Genomic DNA, 20,523 nt, shown 5'->3' on the forward strand with positions numbered 1-20,523 from the left:
CCCACCTTCCAGCTGCCTCCCAGTCTCAGCCCCCTTTATTAAATATCCACACAGAGGGGCACCTGGGTGGCTCAGTTGGTTGAGGGTCTGACTTCGGCTCAGGTCATGATCTCACAGTTTGTGAGTTCGAGCCCCGCATCGGGCTCTTCGGTGACCGCTAGCTCAGAGCCTGGAGCCTGCTTTGGATTCTGTGTCTCTTTCTCTTTCTGCCTCTCCCCTGTTCACACACTCTCTCTGTCTCTCAAAAATAAATAAATGTAAAAAAAAAAAATCCACAGAGGGACCCTGTGTGATGGTGGGCAAGCCCCTCCCCCCCAGGACTGCAGCCTCCTCTCTTGGACAGGAAGGGATGGGACCCCTACTGACAGCACCCAGCCCGAGTGTGGAGCACCCCTCTCTCAGCTCAGAGACCACATATGGTGACAGCCCAGGTCCTACTCCTGGGCCTGGCCTTGAGGGCTTACCATTATCCCACGTCCCCCACTGCCCTTGCTCTTCCCTGCACCCATGGCTGGAGCCACCGTCTCCAGGAAAACTTCCTGGGCCCTCGAGCAGCCTTGCAGATTTCCCTCGGGCCCAGTGTCTCTGGGAGCCCTCCGTCCTGCCCTGCGGCCCCACATCATCCCAGGCCCAGAACAGCTGCTGCTCCAGGGATGCTCCCTTGCGCGGTGCCAGAGGGGTGGACTGCCCCCAGCCCAAGGCTCCTGTCCATCAAGGCCAAAGGCCAAAGGCAGAAGCCAGCACTCTAACTCTAAGGTCAGGGTGAGGTCAGGATGCAAAACTGCCCCGCCCTCTATAGAGCAGGTGCCCTAGAGCCTGGAGACACTTCCCATCTAGGGACTGAAGCCCCTGCTGAGGCAGGGGGATGGCAAACGTGAACTAGACAGTTTCATCCAGTACAGGATGCTCACCAGAGTTTTGGTCACTTTCCCGCACACCAGAATTTCAGTTCCCTGCACCTTTCACCCACCAGGCCCCTCTGCCCAGGCCTCAGACTCTAGCCCAGAATGTCAATTGCCATGGGGCTACCCAGAGCCCTTCGACCTTCCCCAGCTCCTGGGGGCCAGGGCCTGCCTTCTGCTCCCCTACTGGAGACCCCAGACCCTGCTGGCTTCCCCAGCTCTGTTCCAGAGCCCCAGGCATCTGCATGGTACCTCACACTGGCTCACGCTGGAGAGGAAGAAAACACTTGGCTATGTTTTCAAACTCACATTTTCTTTCTTTCTTTTTTTTAATGTTTATTTTTGAGAGAGAGAGAGAAGGGAAGGGGCAGAGAGGGAGAGAGACACAGAATCTGAAGCAGGTTCCAGGCTCTAAGCTGTCAGCACAGAGCTGGACACAGGCTCAAACCCACAAACTGTGAGATCATGAGCCAAAGCTGGATGCTTAACTGACTGAGCCCCTCCAGGTGCCCCCCAAACTCACACTTTTTGTGGACCCACCATGTGTTAGCTACACTCTACCACATTTCTCATTGTTCGTTTTATGTCACTTTAGGAGATAGGAATTACTGGGGTGCCTGGGTGGCTTAGTCGTTAAACATCTGACTTCACCTTAGGTCATGATTTCACAGTTTGTGAGCTCAAGCCCTGCTTCAGGTGAGCACAAGCCCCAGATAAGCCCCACTTCTCTCTATTTCTCTCTCAGTTCCTTGTGGGATTCTCTCTCTCTGTCTCTCTGCCCTTCAATCATTTGCACTCTCTTTCTTTAAATAAAAAAAAAAGATAAGACTTACTTAACTTTAAGTGACAAGAATTACTTATTCTCCCCATTTTGCAGATGAAAAAACTGAAGTTCAGACATTTTCCCAAGTGCACTCACGGTTGAGCTAGGATGCCAACCCTTCCGTTCCCTGTAAAGTCCCTGTGCTTTGTGCATTGTTCCCACCTCTCCAACAATAGTGAGTGACTCGAAGGTGTGCCTGGGTCCTGAACCCCCCACCGGCAGGCTGCAGGAGAGGTGTCCTAAGGTTGTGAGCAGGCCGCTGGGCTCCTCCCTGCATCCCCCCTGGCAGCCTCTGTTCTTGTTTGGAGTCAGCAGTCACCCCCTCACCCATCCAACAGGAGCAGAACAGAGACTCACATCTGCCCAGGGTCCTCAGCAGGGGACCTCAAATGTGGTTACAAATTAGAGGGTCTGGATCCCATCTTCCAGGGATTAGGGGACCCTTTCTACCTTGGCTGAAAGATGAGTTTGCTTTGCCTCCACCTCCAGGAAGCCTCCCTGGCAGCCCTAATGGAGCATTGACTCTCTCTTGGGAGCACCACAGCACTGCTGAGTCCCCAGGAGCCTGGTACACCCAGCTGCTGCCTGCCCCTCCCAGATTCCACTCTGTCCTTGGTGCCAGGCAAAGGACTGGAGTGAAGGAGGTGGGGGCAGAGCGCTCTCACGCATCCTGCCTTCCCCTCCCTGCTCGGCTTCACCCAGGCCTCACCCCAGGGATTTTCATCAGCGCTAATCTACAGATGACAAAAGAGGTCCAGAGAGGGGACGTGAGACAGCAAGGCCAAGTCCAGAGCAGGGGGCTGGTGGAATGGAGGACAGGTCTTGTCTCATCTGCCTAGGAGAAGCACTCCCTTCCTTCCACCCCTTTACGGAACTCTCCTGCCCCAGGGCCGACCGCAGTCCTCTGACTCCCACAGGAGGCCCTGTGCCAGAGCCAAGCTGAGCAATGAGGCTGTGGGCAGCTGGCAGCCATGGTTCCTGTGGGGCAGGGGCAGGTCACAGAGGAGCTGCTGGGCTTGTCTTCCGTGGTCTCCCAATTCCCCATCCAGAGCCTCAGGGCTGGAAGAGAGGTTCACTGCAGCCTGGCCAGGGAGGGAAGAGGTTACTGGAGCCTCTAGAGCCGTGGGGTGGCCACATGGGTCTGGAGAACACTGGGCAAGGCAGTGTCCAGAAGCCTGAAGTCTTTGAGGTGAGGCCATGCTGGGCTCCCTGGTGCCTCCACAGGGGGCCAGGGCAGCTCCCCCAGACTGGTTCTATGCAGGGCCAGGTCTCAGTGGGGAAGAGAGCCCCAACCCCAGTTAAATAAGGGAAACAGAAACTGCTCGCATACCAACAGCGAGGCTCCTTCCCTTTCCCAGTGAGCCCTGCCGGGCAGCCCCCTTGCGCTGAGCTGTGGCCGGTGAGTCAGCCTCAGCCGCCTCCTGAGGAAGGGGCCAGAGTCGCGCCACTGCCTGCCTGGCTGTTGTGGGAACTGATGAGCCACCTTCCGGAAAGGGATTTTGGAAACTATGAAGGGCTGTGCATGTGTAAATAATGTAAAGAATTATGGAACAGTAGGCTCGTGACCCTGTGGCCAGAACCTGGGCCACACCTAATGGCAAGGGAGACTCATGATCCTCGACAGCCATGTTCCCAGCCAAAATCCCAGGCTCTACTGCACCAAGCAAGCTCGTCAAAAAGTGGAACCCATTTAACATTCACTCAAGGTAACAGAAAAGCAGAATTCTTAGAATACTAGAAATAGAAAAATAGAAGCCTTCTTAAGTCCAGCGAACATCATACTTCATAGTGAAGCTTCAGGATCATTCTCCCAGAAGGAAGACCAAGATGAGCTAGTATACCAGAACAGCTGGCCAGACAGGGTTCTGGGGGTCCTGGCCTTCCAACAAGACAAGAGATGCAAGAGAACAGAAACTGTTGTTATTTGTAGAAAATAGGACTACCTGTCAGAAGAATCTAAAAGGATCATCTGACAAATATTGGCACTATAAAGGGAAATCAGCAAGGTGACCAGATACAAGATCATCATACAACAATTGTTGCTTTCCAACACACACACACACATCACTGGGAAATTGTAATAAAATGTTGCCATTCAAAATATTAACAATAACTGTAAGATACCAAGAGACAAGCCTAACAGGAATGTGTAAGACCTATGTTAAGACAGCTGTAAAATTTGGTAGAAAGGATGAGACAGCACTAAGTATACAGAGAACTGTGTCGCGCCCCATAACAGGAATATGTGACATAAAGATGTGGGGTCCTAACTGGCTTGATCTGTAAATGCATTACATCCCAGTCAAAATCATGAGATGCTTTAATGGGATCTGACAAGCTGGTTTTCACATTCATGTGAAGGAGAAAATGTTACAAAAATAACAAAGAATTTTTTGAAAATTAAGAACACACAGGAAGGACTTGTCCTACTTGTTATAAAAATAAACTACAGGGGCGTCTGGGTGGCTCAGTCAGCTAAGTGTCTGACTATTGATTTTAGCTCAGGTCCTGATCTCATAATTTGTGAGTTTGAGCTCTGAGTGGGGCTCTGTGTAGATAGCTTGGTAGTCTGCTTGGTATTCTCTCTCTCTCTCCCTCTCTCTGCCCCTCCTCTGCTCATGTTCTCTCTCTCTCTCTCTCTCTCTCTCTCTCAAAATAAATGAACTTAAAAAAATAAGCCGCAAAACTCTAGTGATATTTTGTTTTTTATAAAGCGTTTAAAAATTTTTTAATGTTTATTTATTTTTGAGAGAGAGAGAGAGAGAAAGAGAAACAGAGCATGAGCAGGGGAGGGGCAGAGAGACAGAGGGAGACACAGAATCCGAAGCAGACTCCAGGCTCTGAGCTGTCAGCATAGAGCCCAATGCAGGGCTCAAAATTGCAAACTGTGAGATCATGACCTGAGGCAAAGTCAGATGCTTAACCAACTCAGCCACTCAGATGCCCCAAAAGTCCAGTGATTTTTCAAGGGTGGTTTGTCCCAGAAGTAGGAAGACCGAGCAGTGGAACCGATTAGAAGGTCTAAAAGCCCACTTAGTGACAGAGGTGGCATTTCAAACCAACAGACCAAAGACTAGACTCTTCCACCTACAGCAATAGACAGCTGGCTGTCCACGCGTTCAAAATGTTTGATCCATATCTCAAGTTCAGAAAAACACATTCCATGTATAATAAATCACTTAAAATAAGACCAAAATATGCAAGTATTAGGTAAAATATCTACCAGAATATGTTCAAAGCTTTGGGGTTAAAAAGCCATAAGCAAAATGCAGACCACAAAGGCCACATGTGAAAGAATTGATAGATTTGAACTCCTTTCAATTAATTTTTTCTGCTGATCAAACTCACCATAAACAAAGGTAAAGGGCAAGTGACAGACATGGAGAAAATATTTGAAAAACAAATAACAGATAAAAGGTTATTATTCACTCATTCACTCATGCATAGGACAATTGATTTGGGGGGTGCCTACTCTGGGCCAGGTGACTGCCCCGGGTGTAAACACATTTAACAGATGTTCTTACATTCTCCCATTCTCCTGGTTCTTACATTCTAACGAGGCGGGGAGTGAGAGAATAAAGAAATAAATAAACATGGGTGTCAGATAGCAGTCATAGAAAAAAGTAAACAGGGAGGAGAAAGGGATGTGAAGAAGAAAAGCAAAGAGGTGAGGCCATCCAAAAATGAACAAGGAGGGGTACCTGGGTGGCTCAGTCGGTTAAGCGTCTGACTTCAGCTCAGGTCATGATCTCACAGTTCGTGGGTTTGAGCCCCGTGTCAGGCTCTGTGCTGACAGCTAGCTCAGAGCCTGGAGCTGCTTCCGATACTGTGTCTCCCCCTCTCTCTGCCCTTCCCCCACTCGTGCTCTGTTTCTCTCTGTCTCATTAATAAATAAACATAATTTTTTTAAATAATGAACAAGAAAAAGCCAAAGAACACAATAGAAAAAGGGGCAAGGAATACCAACGTAGAATTCACGGTCAAGAAATGCAAATGTCCAGTAAACATGCCGCCCTTGTGCTCTGCCCACAGGAACAATGTGATGGGATCATTTGCTCAGTACTGGGACGGTCAGGTAAATAAGGAGCCTCACACCCCTTTGGTAGGAGTATAAATTGGTATCATTTCAGAGGTGTGTGTGCAATTCAGCAAAGCCTATCCAAATGTTGAAAGCACATTCCCTTTGGCCCTACAACCTCTCTTCTGGGTATCTCTCTGGAAAGGGAATTGTAGAAAGATTTCCGATGCAGCACTGTCTGTACTGGTGGGAAGTGGAATGCACAATTTTCAAGTTCTACTGAGGATCCATAAAAGAATCATGACATAAAGCTACACCCACTGATCTAGAACAAACTCCAAGAGAACATGAAAAAGGGGAGCTGCCCATAAGGTTGTATGGTATGATACTATTTTTATAAAAAAGAGAAAGTTCTATAGTCTATATAAACATAAATATGTATCAAAATGCTCTAGGAGAAAGAAGTCGGGTTACAGACCAAGGAAAAGCATGGAAGCACCCAGCGGAGGCTGGTGGCATGGCAAGAGCTGGGGGGCCACACCGTGGCTGGGCCAGCCCGGAAGCAAATGTCTAGGATTCTTCAGTGGACTGTGAGAGGAAGGGACCCTGAGGTCTGCTGCAGGGGCGTGTGGTGGGGAGTCGTTCTGACAAGGAAAGAGAATGCCAGTGTTAGTGCTGGTGGGAGGCCAGGCCAGAGGGGAGACTGAAGGCCCTGAGCAGGCTACATGGGTGGGCTCTGTCCGGATGTGCAAAAAGAGGCCCCCAGTGACACTGATGTACACACCTTAGGCCAGGTGTGCCCCAGCACCCCGTGCTGGCTGACTCTGCCTGGGATACCTTTACCCACCCCTCATAGGCCCCTCCTTTAAGAGTTCCCTTACACCTCACTTCCTCCAGGAAGCCTTCCCAGATCCTCAGGCTGAACCAAGGGCCTCTCCCAGGGTCTCCCAGAGCCCAGGCTCATCGCTGCACTTCACCCCTCCCAATACTTGGGCCTCCCTGATGTCAGGGAATGGGCATGGGCAGTTTCGCTTTGCCTGCTCTTAGCTCAGGCCTGGCCCCAGCAGGTCCTCCATGGGTGTTTACTGGATGGACAAGTGAAATATTTGCCTTGTTCTTCCTTCATGTTTGGTTTGCTCTTGGGTATCAGGCCTCCCTAGGGTAGCTGGGGAGATTTAATTTCCATCTCTACAGAAGGCACCATTCCTGTCCTCTGCCCCATCCTCTCACCCAGGGGTCCGATTCTGCCCTGGCTGGGAGCCAGGCCGGGCGGGGGAGGCCTGTCAGGGAGCAGGATGTGACGACTCCCACGCAGCCCAGGGTCTTTTTCCGTGGCTCAGAGCACGCTATACCAGGTGGCCCGCCTTTGCTGGGAGCCACCTTGCTTCTCACGGCCCCTCTCTGCTCACATCCTGTTTCCACCCCTCTGACACCCTGGGCCCCAAGCTTTGGGCCCCCACCCCCGCCTGCTGGGTTTTCACACGGCCTTTCCTGTGTGTTCTAGGAGCACAAGCCTCTTGCTTTCAACTCCTGGGGCCTTGGAGGAATTTGCAGTTGATCTTGCCCTCCCAAAGGAACAGTCTTAATGTGTCAGATGTTTCATGGGGCAGGTCTGGCTTAGAACAGCACCAAGGTGGAGGGGTAGGGTCAAGGGTCAGGGTCAGGCCAGGGTCAGGAGGCCCCACTCCAAGCCTGTTTCTCACACCAACACACTATGTGACCTTGGGCGAGATCCTTAAAGTATCTGAGCCTCAGTTTCCTTGGCTACCAAACGGGAACCCAAAGGGGGAGGCCTCACTGGTGAAAGCCAGCAACAAAGATGTCCACTGCATACGCAGAGACCCCAAGTCCTAGCTCCCCCAGGGCAGGGGCCTCATCCGCCACACCCTACCCTGCACTCACTTATCACACAACAGTTGCTCTGCTCCCTGTCATCCCAGAAGTCTACCCACCTATAGAAATCTGAGAACAAACAGAAAAGAAAGAAGACAGTGAAGCACTGGCCATAACCCACCTTGGTTCATTTTTGGAGTCACTCCCTCCCTAGGTGTGAGACGTTTGCACTTGGTTAGAAAGGGCAGGTAGGGGAAGTCACTGCTGAAAGCAAGGCGGTTGGCCCACGAAGCCTGGCAGGGAGCCCCAGGCAAGCACAGAGAGACCTTGCCCCTCTCCTCCTCCCTGCCCTCCTCGCCAGCTGGTCCCACCAGCCTCCAAGGACCCCTGTAGCCTCCCCTCTCATCACCATCTCCCCTTCCAGGGCAAGTCTGGCAGTGGGGCTAGACACCAGGCGGGTCCAGGTGGAGGCCAGTCCGAACAGGGAATGCAGCACCTCACACACCCCATGGGGGACACGACTGGTGGTGGATGGCCTCCAGACCTCCCCCACCAGATGCCCAGAGTCCTGCCCTTCTCAGCCATTGTGCAGTAGGGCCGGGCCACGTGACCCACTCCAGCCAATGAAATGTCACTTCCGGGCTGGGCGCTAAAAAGCCCTGTGGGATTTTTCCAGTCTTGCTCTCTTTCTCTGGCTTTTTGAATGGGGAGGCCCTCCTGTTCTGCAGGTAGTGCGGTGAGGGAGGTCTGTGAGCCAGTCCTGAACCTTTGCTAACATGTCAAGGGATAGGCATGGTTGGGCAGCAGGGCACCATATTCGGCTCTCCTGCTTAGCACAGCTGTCTTTGCTGGAAAGCCCCACGTTTGTTTCTACTGGGACAAACCCACCCTCCGCGACCCTGCTCCCCTGCCCCGCAGCTGACTTCTCACACTGCATCTATTAAATCCCTCTGCTTCCTGTCACCCACCACCATCTGGGTCCGGAGCTTCCCCTCAGCCTTCAGACAATTAATTAGTCATGTACATCCTGTTCACCCCGCTCCTAGGGATCCTGGAGAGTGAGGGGTTTCTCCTATCTGGCCTGAGAGCCAGCACCTTCGAGGCAGCCCAACCTTTCCCACATAAAAGGGCAGCTGCTACTGGCCCTAACTCTGACTGCTGCATTGGTCTGTACAGACTCCAACAGGGGTGGAGGGGGTGGAGGAAACCCCTCCTATCACATTTGGGCACTGTTACTGACTGCCCACTTGGCTTCCTGGTCGCTTTTTCATTTATTATAACCTAAGCATGTCCCCATGTCTCAAGCACCAACCCACAGGAACCAAAGACACTTGTTCTGTCCACAGCACTTCCTGGCTTATTGTGTCTACTCCCCCTGCCGCCTGCCAAGTCCTGAGTTCGCTTCCTTTTTTGCTCTTCCAAATCTAACACCTAGGGAAAGAAAATCTAATGGCTTAATCCAACTCTCAGCTTTGGTAGCTAAATGCTGCTGGAGAAAACCACCATAATGTGTCCTTCTCTGCTCTTCCCTCTCACTTATGGGTCCCCTGATCCTTGTGCCCCTCTTGGCAGCCTAGCTTCTGTGCTAGCTATGCTTAGAACATAAAACTAGTAAACCAGGATGGACAAAGCAAGGTTTGATCCCTACCTCACACCACCTACATACTGGAGTAGATATCTAAATATAAAAAGTTACACTACAAAGCTAAGAGATAAGCGTGTAGGAGGGCATCTTTTTCACCTTGAGGGAACAAGATTTTAAAAGCACAGATTATAGTTGAAGAAAAAATGCATTTGACTACATAAAAAGTAAAGATCTCAGCTCAATAAACAATATCATAGATAGTTATTAGATGAGTGCTAAACTGGGAGAAAATGTTTGCAGAATCTAAAACTGACAACAGTTATTGCATATATATTATCTTTTGTTTTGCAAATAAACTATTAAAAATCCTAATTCAGCATATACAAGGAATGTTTGCAAATCAAGAAGCAAAATAGAGAATTTGTAGAGAAATGGATATAGCCATAATAGGCAATTCATATAAGGGAAATCTAAATGGTTAACAAGTATGTAAAGAAATACTTAAACTCCCTAGCAGTTAGAGAACTCAAAAATAAAACTATAAGATAACCTTTTACACCATTCAGATTGGCAAAATTAAAAATAATTAAAAATCAGGGGTGCCTAGGTGGCTCAGTTGGTTGAACAACCAACTCTTGATTTCAGGTCAGGTCATGGAATTGAGCCCCACATCGGGCTCCACACTGAGCATCGAGCCTGTTTAAGACTCTCTTTCTCTCTTTCTCTCTCTCTCTCCTTTTACCCCTCTCGCCTGCTTGCACTCCCTCTCTCTGAAAAAAATAAAATACTTAAAAATAAATAAAACAGATAATACCAAGTACTGGCAAAGATGTAGGGAAAGAAATGGGGCAGTATTGAGTCAAAACATTGGCAAAATCTGTTTCTTCACTCTTAAGGAAAGAAAAACACTCAAGACAAAAACCAGAAAAACCTTTCCTGTAAAAAGTGTGGGAAAGTGTAGAATAGGTCAAGGAGAGGGAAAAAAAGTAGGGATGAAAGGGAATGACACTCCCATTCTGCCTCAGATGAAATACAAAATAATCTGCAGTGAGGATATATATGTAGTAACAGAGAACAAGGAATAATTGGAAATATCCTCAATGTTAAATATGAATTTAACCTCATCCCATATATAAAAATTGTACAGATCATGAATTATACAGATCATGAACCTAAATGTAAAACCGAAAGCTATAAAGTGTCTAGAGGAAGACATAGGAGAAAATCTTTGCATCCTTGAGTTAGACAAAGTTTTCTTAGAACATAAAAGCACAAAAAATAAAAGAAGAAAATTAATAAGCTGGACTTCATCAAAATTATAAACTTGTGTTCTTTGAAAGATACCATTAAAAAAAAAAGGCAAGCCACAGACAGTAAAAATATATTCCCAACACATGTATCAGATAAAAGACTTGTATCTAAGATACACAAATACACATTTCAACAATAAAATGATAAATAAACCAATTTTAAATGAGCACAGGTATTAAATAAATTCCTCTAAAACAGATAAAAAATGGCCAATAAACACATGAAAAGATGCCCAACATCATTACTCACCGGGAAGTGCAAATCAAAACTTCACATTCACTGAGATGACTAGAATAAAAAGAACAATAACAAGTGTTAGGGACGTGCAGAAATTGGAATCCTCCTAAGTTGCTCGTACAAACGTAAAAGGGGGCAGCTGCTTTGGAAAACAGTTTGAAAGTAACTCAAAAAGCTGAACTGAGTTACCATATGACCCATCAATTCCTGTCCTAGGCATACAATCAAGGGAATTATTTAAACATATGTCCCTACAAAACCTTAAACATGAATATTCATAACGGAATTATTCATAATGGCCAAAACAGTAGAAAAAACTCAGTCAGCAAATGATAAATGGATAAACAAAATGTGGTATATCCATGCCATGGGATAGCATTCAATCATATAAAGAATGAAGTCTTGAGTACATGCTACAGCATGGATGAACCTTGAAAACGTTATGCTAAGTGAAAGAAGCTGGTCAAAAGGACCACAGATAGGGCACCTGGGTGGCTCAGTTGCTCAAGCGTCCACCTCTTGGTTTCAGCTTAGGTCATGGTTCATGAGTTTGAGCCCCGCGTTGGGCTCGTGCTGACGGCATGGAGCTTGCTTGCAATTCTGTCTCTCCTCCTCTCTCTCTGCCCTTCTTCCACTTGCTTTCTCTGTTTCTCTTTCAAAATAAATAAACTTTTTAAAAAATGCCACATATTGTGTGGTTCCATTTACATCAAATGTTCCATAGAGAGAGAATAGACTAGGGGTGGCCAGTGACTAGAGGTAGAGATGAGGTGATAATTGATGGGTCTGGGGATTTGGTGGGGTGGGCAATAAAAATGCTTGGAATTAGAAAGTGATGACAGTTGCATAACTTTGTGAATATGCTAAAAACCAATGATTGTACTCTTCGATGGGGGGAATTTTATGGTATGTGAATTGTAACTCAATATCTTAAAAGAGAAAAAATAAGGTTCTTACACTCTAAAAACCCTTACAGTGTAATAAGAACACAAACAACCTAATAAAATTGAACAAAAGATTTCAAATGACACTTCATAGAAGATTTATGAATGCCAATAAGCACATAAAAATGCTAAACATCATTAGTCATTAGGGAAATACAAATTATTTTTTTTAATGTTTTATTTATTTTTGATACAGAAAGAGACAGAGCGTGAGAGGGGGAGGGGCAGAGAGAGAAGGAGACACAGAACCAGAAGCAGGTTCCAGGCTCTGAGCTAGCTGTCAGCACAGAGCCTGACACAGGGCTCGAACTCACGAACGTGAGATCTGACCTGAGCCAAAGTCGGAGGCTTAACTGACTGAGCCACCCAGGCGCCCCAGGGAAATACAAATTAAATGGATAATGAGTAAGAACATAGATAGACTTAGAGGGTATTACGTTAAGTAAAGTAAGTCAGATAGAGAAAGACAAATATCGAATGAACCAAAAAAATTAACAAACAAAACAAAGCAGGAACAGAATCCTAGATACAGAAAACAAACTGGTAGTTACCAGAGTAGGGAGGTGTGGAGAGCAGGCAAAATAGGTGATGGATATTAAAAGTTACAAACTTACAGGGGTGCCTGGGTGGCTCAGTCAGTTAAGTGTCCTACTTCAACTCAGGTCATGATCTCACAGTTTGTGAGTTGAAGCCCTGCACGGGCTCTGTGCTGACAACTCAGAGCCTGGAGCCTGCTTCAGATTCTCTCCTTCTCTCTCTGTCCCCTCCCAAGCCCCATCACCATCTCCTGCTCACACACTCTTTCTCTCTCTCTCAAAAATAAGCAAACATTCAAAAAAAATTTTTTAAGTTATAAACTTTCAGTTACAAAATAAATAAGTCATGGGAATATATCATAGAGCATAGGAAATATAGTCAACAATTCTGTGATAAACTTTATATGGTCACTAGACTTATTGTGAGAGTCATTCTATAATGTATAAAAATCATCAAATCACTATGATATACACCTGAAACTCACAAGATGTATGGCAATCATACTTCAATTTCAAAAAAGCATAATGAGAAGACTGGCCGTAACCTGTATTGATGTAAAATGGAGGAACTGAAACTCTGATACACTGCTGCTGGGAATGCAAAATGTCACAACCACTTTGGAAAACCGTTTGGCAGTTACTTAAAAATATTTAAACATCCATCTACCATATGACTCAGCCATTCCATCCTAGGTATTTACTTAAAAAACAAAACAAAACCTCAAAACATAGTCACACAAAGGCTTGTACATAAATGTTTATAGCAGCCCTTTTTGTGGTAACCAAAACCCAGAAACAATCCAAATGCCTGTCAACATGTGAATGACTTAACGAACTGTGGTATATCCATGCTGTGGAATAATACTTAGCAATACAAAGGAATGAAATATTAAAAAATGCAATGTAGAGAGGCACCTGGGTGGCTCAGTCGGTTAAGCGACCGACTTTGGCTCAGGTCATGATCTCGCTGTTTATGAGTTCGAGCCTTGCATGGGACTCTGTGCTGACAGCTCGGAGCCTGGAGCCTGCTTTGGATTCTGTGTCTCCCTCTCTCTCTGCCCCTCCCCTGCTCACGCTCTCTCTCTCTCCAAAATAAATAAACATTACAAAAAATGTTTTTAAATACAATGTGGACCAATCAAGGATCATTATGCTGAATGAAAGAAGCCATAGGAAAAAAATAGGACATACTGTATAATTCCATTTATGTAAAATCTTAGAATATGTGAGCTGTTTGTTTTTTTAAATTTTTTTAAATGTTTTTTTATTTATTTTTGAGAGACAGAGAGAGACAGCACGAGCAGGGGAGGGTGAGAGAGAGAGGGAGACACAGAATACAAAGCAGGCTCCAGGCTCTGAGCTGTCAGCACAGAGCCCGACGCGGGGCTCGAATCCAGGAACTGTGACCTGAGCCAAAGCCGGACACTTAACCGACTGAGCCACCCAGGCGCCCCAATATGTGAGCTATTTGATGGAGACAGAAAGCAGATTCGTAGTTACCTGGGGACAGAATTAGGGGAGATTACAAAGGGGCACAAAGCGATTTTGTAGATGATAGAATGATGATGAAATATTCATTATCTTACTTATGGTAAGGGTGTCACAGGTACACACACACACACACACACACACACACACACACACGCCAAAACTGATTAGATTGTGCATTGGGGGGGAGGGAATATTATCTTGCCTTTATTTTTTAATACATTTTTTATAATAGTTATTGTCAAATTGGTTTCCATATAACACCCAGTTCTCCTCCCCACAAGTGCTCCCACTCCATGATCATCACCCCCTCCCTTCCCATCTTCCTCTCCCCCTTCAGCCCTGTTTTCAGTATTCAATAGTCTCTCGTGATTTGCATCCCTCTCTCTCCCCAACTCTCTTTCCCCTTTCCCCTCCCTATGTAGATTGTGCATTTTAAATACATGCTGTTAATTGTACTTTAAATACACATCAATAAAGTTAGGGGAATAAACTACACAAAGAAACAAACAAAAACAGACCCAGATAGATGTCAGATTGAAAACACCCATTAACTTTCGCTCCCACCTGAAACGCCACCTCAACAGCAATTAAAGGAAGCAAAATTTAAGGCAACCCCCACACAGAAAGGAGAAAGAGGAACAGCAGGAAAAATGTTTTGGGAACTGGAAAGCAGATGCACAAAATGGTAAATGGTTTAGGGGAAACAAAAAATTGAATTCCTAGTCAGTAGCGAGGACAAATGACAAACTCACTTACACAGCAGAATCCCCGAAAGGCTCAGAATAACTGGGACACCGAGCGAGTGAAGAGAGGGCCTAGAATAAGAAGCAGCTGAAGTCTGTGAAACGCAACCAGCCCATCCCACGATGAAGTTCATGGCCAGCTGCCGACACTCACACTCACAGCCCCCAGACTGGGCTTCTTAATATGAACCCAAACCAATGGTTTTCAGCAACTCAAGGAACGCTTCTATATGCAGGAGAGAGAGGTAATACAAAAAAGCAACTTAAATAAAACAAAGTATGTAGGAAGAAGAAAATAATAAAAACCACTAACATGCTCAGAGGGGGAAGATATTGCACCCATAAAACATGGACAGTTACTACGAAAAGTAAACATTCCAAACACAGATCTCTTGGGTAGTAAAAGAAAGCAAAAAATAAAAACTCAGGGCACCTGTGTGGCTCAATCGGTTAAGTGTCCGACTTCAGCTCAGGTCATGATCTTACAGTTCGTGGGTTTGAGCCCCGTATCCAGCTCTGTGCTGACAGTTCAGGCCCTGGAGCCTGCTTCAGATGCTGTCTCTCTCTCTCTCTCTCTCTCTGCCCCTCTCCTGCTCATGTTCTGTCTCTCTTTTTCAAAAATAAATGAACATTAAAAAAAAACATTGATTCTCTGGCATGTGACGATTACAATTTTTCTTTATAGTTTTGTGAATAAAATAAATGCTTTAACTTTTAGGTCACATAATTACTACTTCAGGAAACAAAAGAATATGAAGGCAAAGTCAAGAACATTCTCACAGTGAATCAGGATGACCCTGGAGCATAGGTTCCGGGCTGTGGGCGGCTCTCGGGAATGGGGTTCCACTTCATTCCCCCCAGAACTGACACTCCTTTGGCTCTCCATGCTGGACTGTTTAATTCTGTCTACTTCAAGGTCAACTCCCCCGCTGCTTCATAAATCATTTGAAAGTCATCAGGCCCGTAGTGGGTCTTCAATAATTCCTTGCTAAGTATCTCCACACCATTCATTCCTAGGCACAGAAATACAGCAAAGAATTATAACAGGATGAAACTAAAATAGCATTGTATATTAACTCACTGTAGTTAAAATAAAAACTTCACTTTTTTAAGTTTATTTATTTTTGAGAGAGACAGAGAGCACACGTTGGGGAGGGGCTGAGAGAGAGAGTAGACAGAGAATCCCAAGCAGGCTCTGCACCATCAGCATAGAGCTGGATGCAGGGCTCGAACTCACAAACCGCGAGCTCATGACCTGAGCCAAAATCAAGAGTTAGACGCCCAGGCATCCCTAACATAAAAAGTTTAAATAAAAGAATTATACCAGGAAATGTAGGAATTATAACTGGAGGACAGGGTCCTCTGCTTAGCCCATCAGTTCTGGCTGGCCCTGGAGGGGCCTCAGAGTGGGGTTGGACTAGTCACAGGCTGTCAGGGAAGAGGCAGCAAATCAAAGCTGCTACCTCTTTATCCCCACCTCTCCCTCTTTTCCTTGCACAAACCCATGGTCACTGAGCAGGGAGCCTGTGAATCTCCCACTTGCCCTCAGCCTCCTCTTCCCACCAACTTACTATACACACCCACACAGGTTGTGGTCATCTGACCTACTTCCTCTCTCTTTATTCATAGGTCTTGATGCCCATCAAAGCTTTGAGGGAGGGATAGTGGTGCCCAAATAGACCACATTGAACTGTCGGTTTTTATGTGGTGTAAAAACCTTCCAGCAGCCAAGGGCAAAGAAGAGGCTCCCAGTGGGCGGTGCAGCCCTGCCCCCTGCTGCTGCCACACTGAAGCTACAGGACAGGTGACCGAGCCCAGGCTGGGGAGTCTTTCTGGACTCTATACAGGGCCATTTCTTTTGACAAGTCTTTTTTTTTTTTTTTTAATTTTTACATTTTGAGAGACGGAGAACGAGTGGGGGAGGGTCGCGAGAGAGGGATACACAGGCTCTGAAGACAGGCTCCAGGCTCTGAGCTAGGTGTCAGCACAGAGCCCGATGCAGGGCTCAAATCCACAATCCGTGAGATCATGACCTGAGTCGAAGCTCAACCAACTGAGCCACCCAGGCACCCCATGAAAAGTCATTCTTAAATTGAGTTCTCTGTGATTTGCCCTTGTTAGAGATTAAATTGTGTCCCCTCAAAATTCATATGTTGAAGTCCTAGCCCTCAGACCGCAGAATGTGGGACCTTATAGTTGAAAACAGTGCCATTGCAGATGTAATTAATTAGGCTAAGATGAGGTTATACTAGGGGCACCTGGCCGGCTCATGTGACTTTTGATCTCAGGGTGGTGAGTTCGAGCCCCATGTTGGGGGTAGAGTCCAGTTAAAAAAAAAAAGGTTGGGTTCCTGAGTGGCTCAGTCAGTTAAGCATCCAACTTCAGGTCATGATCTCATGGCTCCTGAGTTCGAACCCCACACTGGGCTCTATGTTGTCAGCATGGAACCCGCTTCGGATCTTCTTTCCCCCTCTCGCTGCCCCTCCCCCTATTGTACGCTGGCTCATGTGCTATCTCTCAAAAATACTAAATAAACATTTTTTTTAATTTATGTTTATTTGTTTTTGAGAGACAGACAGACAGACAGACAGCGTGAGCCGGGAGGGATAGGGAGAGATGGAGACACAGAATTGGAAGCAGGCTCCAGCTCTGAGCTGTCAGCACACAGCCCGACGTGTAGCTTGAACCCACGAGCTGTGAGATCACAACCTGAGCCAAAGTCAGTGTGTAACCAACTGAGCCACCCAGGGACCCCTAAATAAACATTTCTTTTCAGAAAGGTAAAAAAAAAAAAAAAAAGAGATGAGGTTTTACTTGAACAGAGCGGACCTCTAATCCAATTTGGTTCCTTGCAAAAAGGGAAATTTGGACACAGACATGTGCACACAAGGGGAACACTGTGAACCTTAAGACAAAGATGGGGGTGTGGCATCTGTAAGCCACAGAACACCACAGATTGCTGCCAAGCACCAGAAGCTGAGAGAGAGGCCGGGAACGGATTTTCCCTCGCAGCCCTCAGAAGGGACTAACCCTGCTAAGACCTTGATCTTGGACTCCAGCCTTCAAAACTGTGACAGTACATTTCTGTTGGTCAAGCCATTCAGTTTGCAGTTGTTATGGGAGCCCTAGCAAACTAGGATTTCTACCGGTATTTTTGCGGTAGATTCTTGATCCGGAGGCTTTGAAGTACTGCATTTAAAGTTGTAGGTGAGTATGTTTTAGCCGTAATTTGGCAAAGCCTGCCAGTTGCACCCCATTTCCATTCTCTCCTTTTTCCTCAGCAAAATTAGCTCTGAGTTTTAACTGGGCATAGGGCTGCTCCAAGTAGCCACTATCCCTCAACAGCTGGGTGTGGTCTTGTGACGAAGTTCTGGCTATTGGTCTAGAAGCAGAAATGGTGTGGCATTCTGGGAAGTGTCCTCAAGGGAGGGGACATTCTCTTTTCTCCTCCCGTCCTTCCCACCAGCAAAACACAGACATGATGGCTGGTGGTAGAGCAGGCCCCACCCAAGCAGTGACTCAACAGGTAGTGAGCAGACAGTCCCTGTCCTCAAGGTGCTTACCTGCCAGGGAACAGAGTCAGGGCCAGTCCCGGGCACTGCATTTTAGGAAAACCATTCACTGAAATATAACACGATGCTTGCTCCTCCCCCTCAGAGATTCAGATATAACAGCGTACCGCCCTCATATGTTGAAAGTGGGACAAGGGAGCAGAAGCCAGCCCTGGACTATGTTCACAAGAGGACACTGTGAGGGGCGCCTGGGTGGCTCAATCGGTTGAGCATCCTGCTTTGGCTCAGGTCATGGTATCATGGTTCATGGGTTCGAGCCCCATGTCAGGCTCTGTGCTGACACCTAGCTCAGAGCCTGGAGCCTGTCTTCAGATTCTGTGTCTCCCCCTCTCTCTGACCTTCTCCTGCTCACACTCTAAATAAATAAATATTTTTTAAAAACATTAAAAAATTAAAAAAAAAAAACAAGAGAACCTTGTTAGTTTTGCTTCAGCCATATTGTGGGTTTCTGTGACACGTAGCAGAATCTTAAGATGATGATAAAATGCACAAACCATAAAAACATCAATATTAGTACTTTAAAACACCCACCCTACCTTTTTAGGTGTGGTTATGCTCTTTAAAAGAGGATGCTAAAGTTAGGTCATTTCTAAGTTACCTGAAAAAATTTTTAAGTGCGTTATAGACCAAATCAACCATGAGGTTATTAAAAGTAACAGTGACAGTGTGTGGCCTGTTTCTTTTCAAATGATGCTGTCAAGTACCCACTGAGGTTTGTAGGAACAAATACATTTTACATTAGGGTCACCTCCAGGCATGCCTGGCGGCTCAGTCAATGAAGCATGCAACTCTTTATCCTGGGGTCGTGAGTTCACACCCCACATTGGTGTAGATTACTTTAAATATAAAATCTTAAAAGAAAATCACTTTCATCCACATGCTGTAATTCTTAATTCTTTCAAGTACATGAGAAAGCAGAGTTCTCAGATTTTATGAAAAGTATTTTCATTTTTAAAGGAAAATTTTCAGTCTCCTATCATGCTGAGTAGAGACTGGTTACTTTGTAATTATTTTTAGAAAATGCTACCCCTAGATGTCCCCAAGAATACCTCCAAATCCCTTTATATTATTCTATATGTCATTGTAAGGGTATATATTGTGAAATTTCCAAGAAATAAATTTTATTTATCCTTTTTATTTTGAGAGAGAGAGGGAGCAACAGAGAGAGTGCTAGCACACAAGTGGGGAAAGAGGCAGAAAGAATTCCAAGCAGGCTCCACACTGTCAGTGTGGAGCCCAAAGCAGGGCTCGAACCCACGAACTGAGAGATCATTACCTGAGCCAAAATCAGTCAGACATCCCAATATTTATGCTTTGGATACTCCTAGAAAAAGCATCATCAAACAATTAGCAATTGGATGGTGGAACTGGTGGGTAAGGGGGAGGCTTAAACCATGAAAAATTAAAAAGAGTGGATAACAAGAAAGCCTACGATCCAAGTTCCAAAATAAGCCAGCCACCCTGGAAAGGAGGACAAGCAGGACAGTATTTATGAGAAACTGTGAAGACGTGCTCAGAGGGTCTTTGGAGCAGTCAAAGCTAGGTCTGGTTCCTGACTCGGTCACTTCCTGTGTAACCTTGAGCAAGAAAATTCCTTAACCTCTGATGCCATTTCCTTGCTTATAAAAGGAGAGCTACAAGCTCACAGGGCTGCGGTAGGACTAGAGATCTTGCATGAATGCATGAAGCACAGTGTCCGGCACCACAAATGCTCAGTAATGGTGGCTATTGTTAGTTGATTCCAAGCCCAACACAAGTCAACAGTGTGTGTGACAAGACTGGTGACAAGTTAATGACCCCTTTGCCTGGATTAGAAGTGTGCAGATCAAGGAAGATTGCAGCCTATTTTTTATCCTTTCGATGGCATTAACATTCCATACTTACACCCTCAGCAATTCTGATGTAATTGATCTGGGGTGAGATCCTGGCATGGAGTTTTCAAAGCTCCCAGGTAGTCAAGTTTGAGAATCACTGCACTACCTCTGAAGCACCCGGGAAGCTACACAGCAAACAAGGTGCAGGCAACAGTTGACTCAGCTACTTAGCTATTGACTAACACAACACAGTATACATAACTGGATCCTGGATTTGGTGGGGTACTGTTAAGTCATTTGGGGGACAACTGGGGAAATTGTAATATGGAGTGAATTTTTAGATATTACATTATCTGTGCTACTGGTTAGTATGATTACAAAGAGCATCATCATTTTTAAAAAAGCATATTCAATGTTTAGGGGTAAAACACCATCTTTGCAACTTATTTTCAAATGGTCATGAGAACTTCTACTCTACTACTGTAACAAAATACCATAGGGGCACCTGGGTGGCTCAGTCGAACTTCAGCTCAGATCATGATCTCATGGTTCGTGGGTTTGGGCCCTACATCAGGCTCTGTGCTGACAGCTAGCTCAGAGCCTGGAGTCTGTCTTCAGATTCTGTGTCTCCCTCTCTCTGACCCTCCCCTGCTCATGCTCTCTCAAAAAGAAATAAAAGACATTTAAAAAAATAAACATTAAAAAAACCCGACA

Source organism: Suricata suricatta, chromosome 4 (genome assembly GCF_006229205.1).
Source record: "Suricata suricatta isolate VVHF042 chromosome 4, meerkat_22Aug2017_6uvM2_HiC, whole genome shotgun sequence".
Classification (NCBI taxonomy): Eukaryota; Metazoa; Chordata; class Mammalia; order Carnivora; family Herpestidae; genus Suricata; species Suricata suricatta.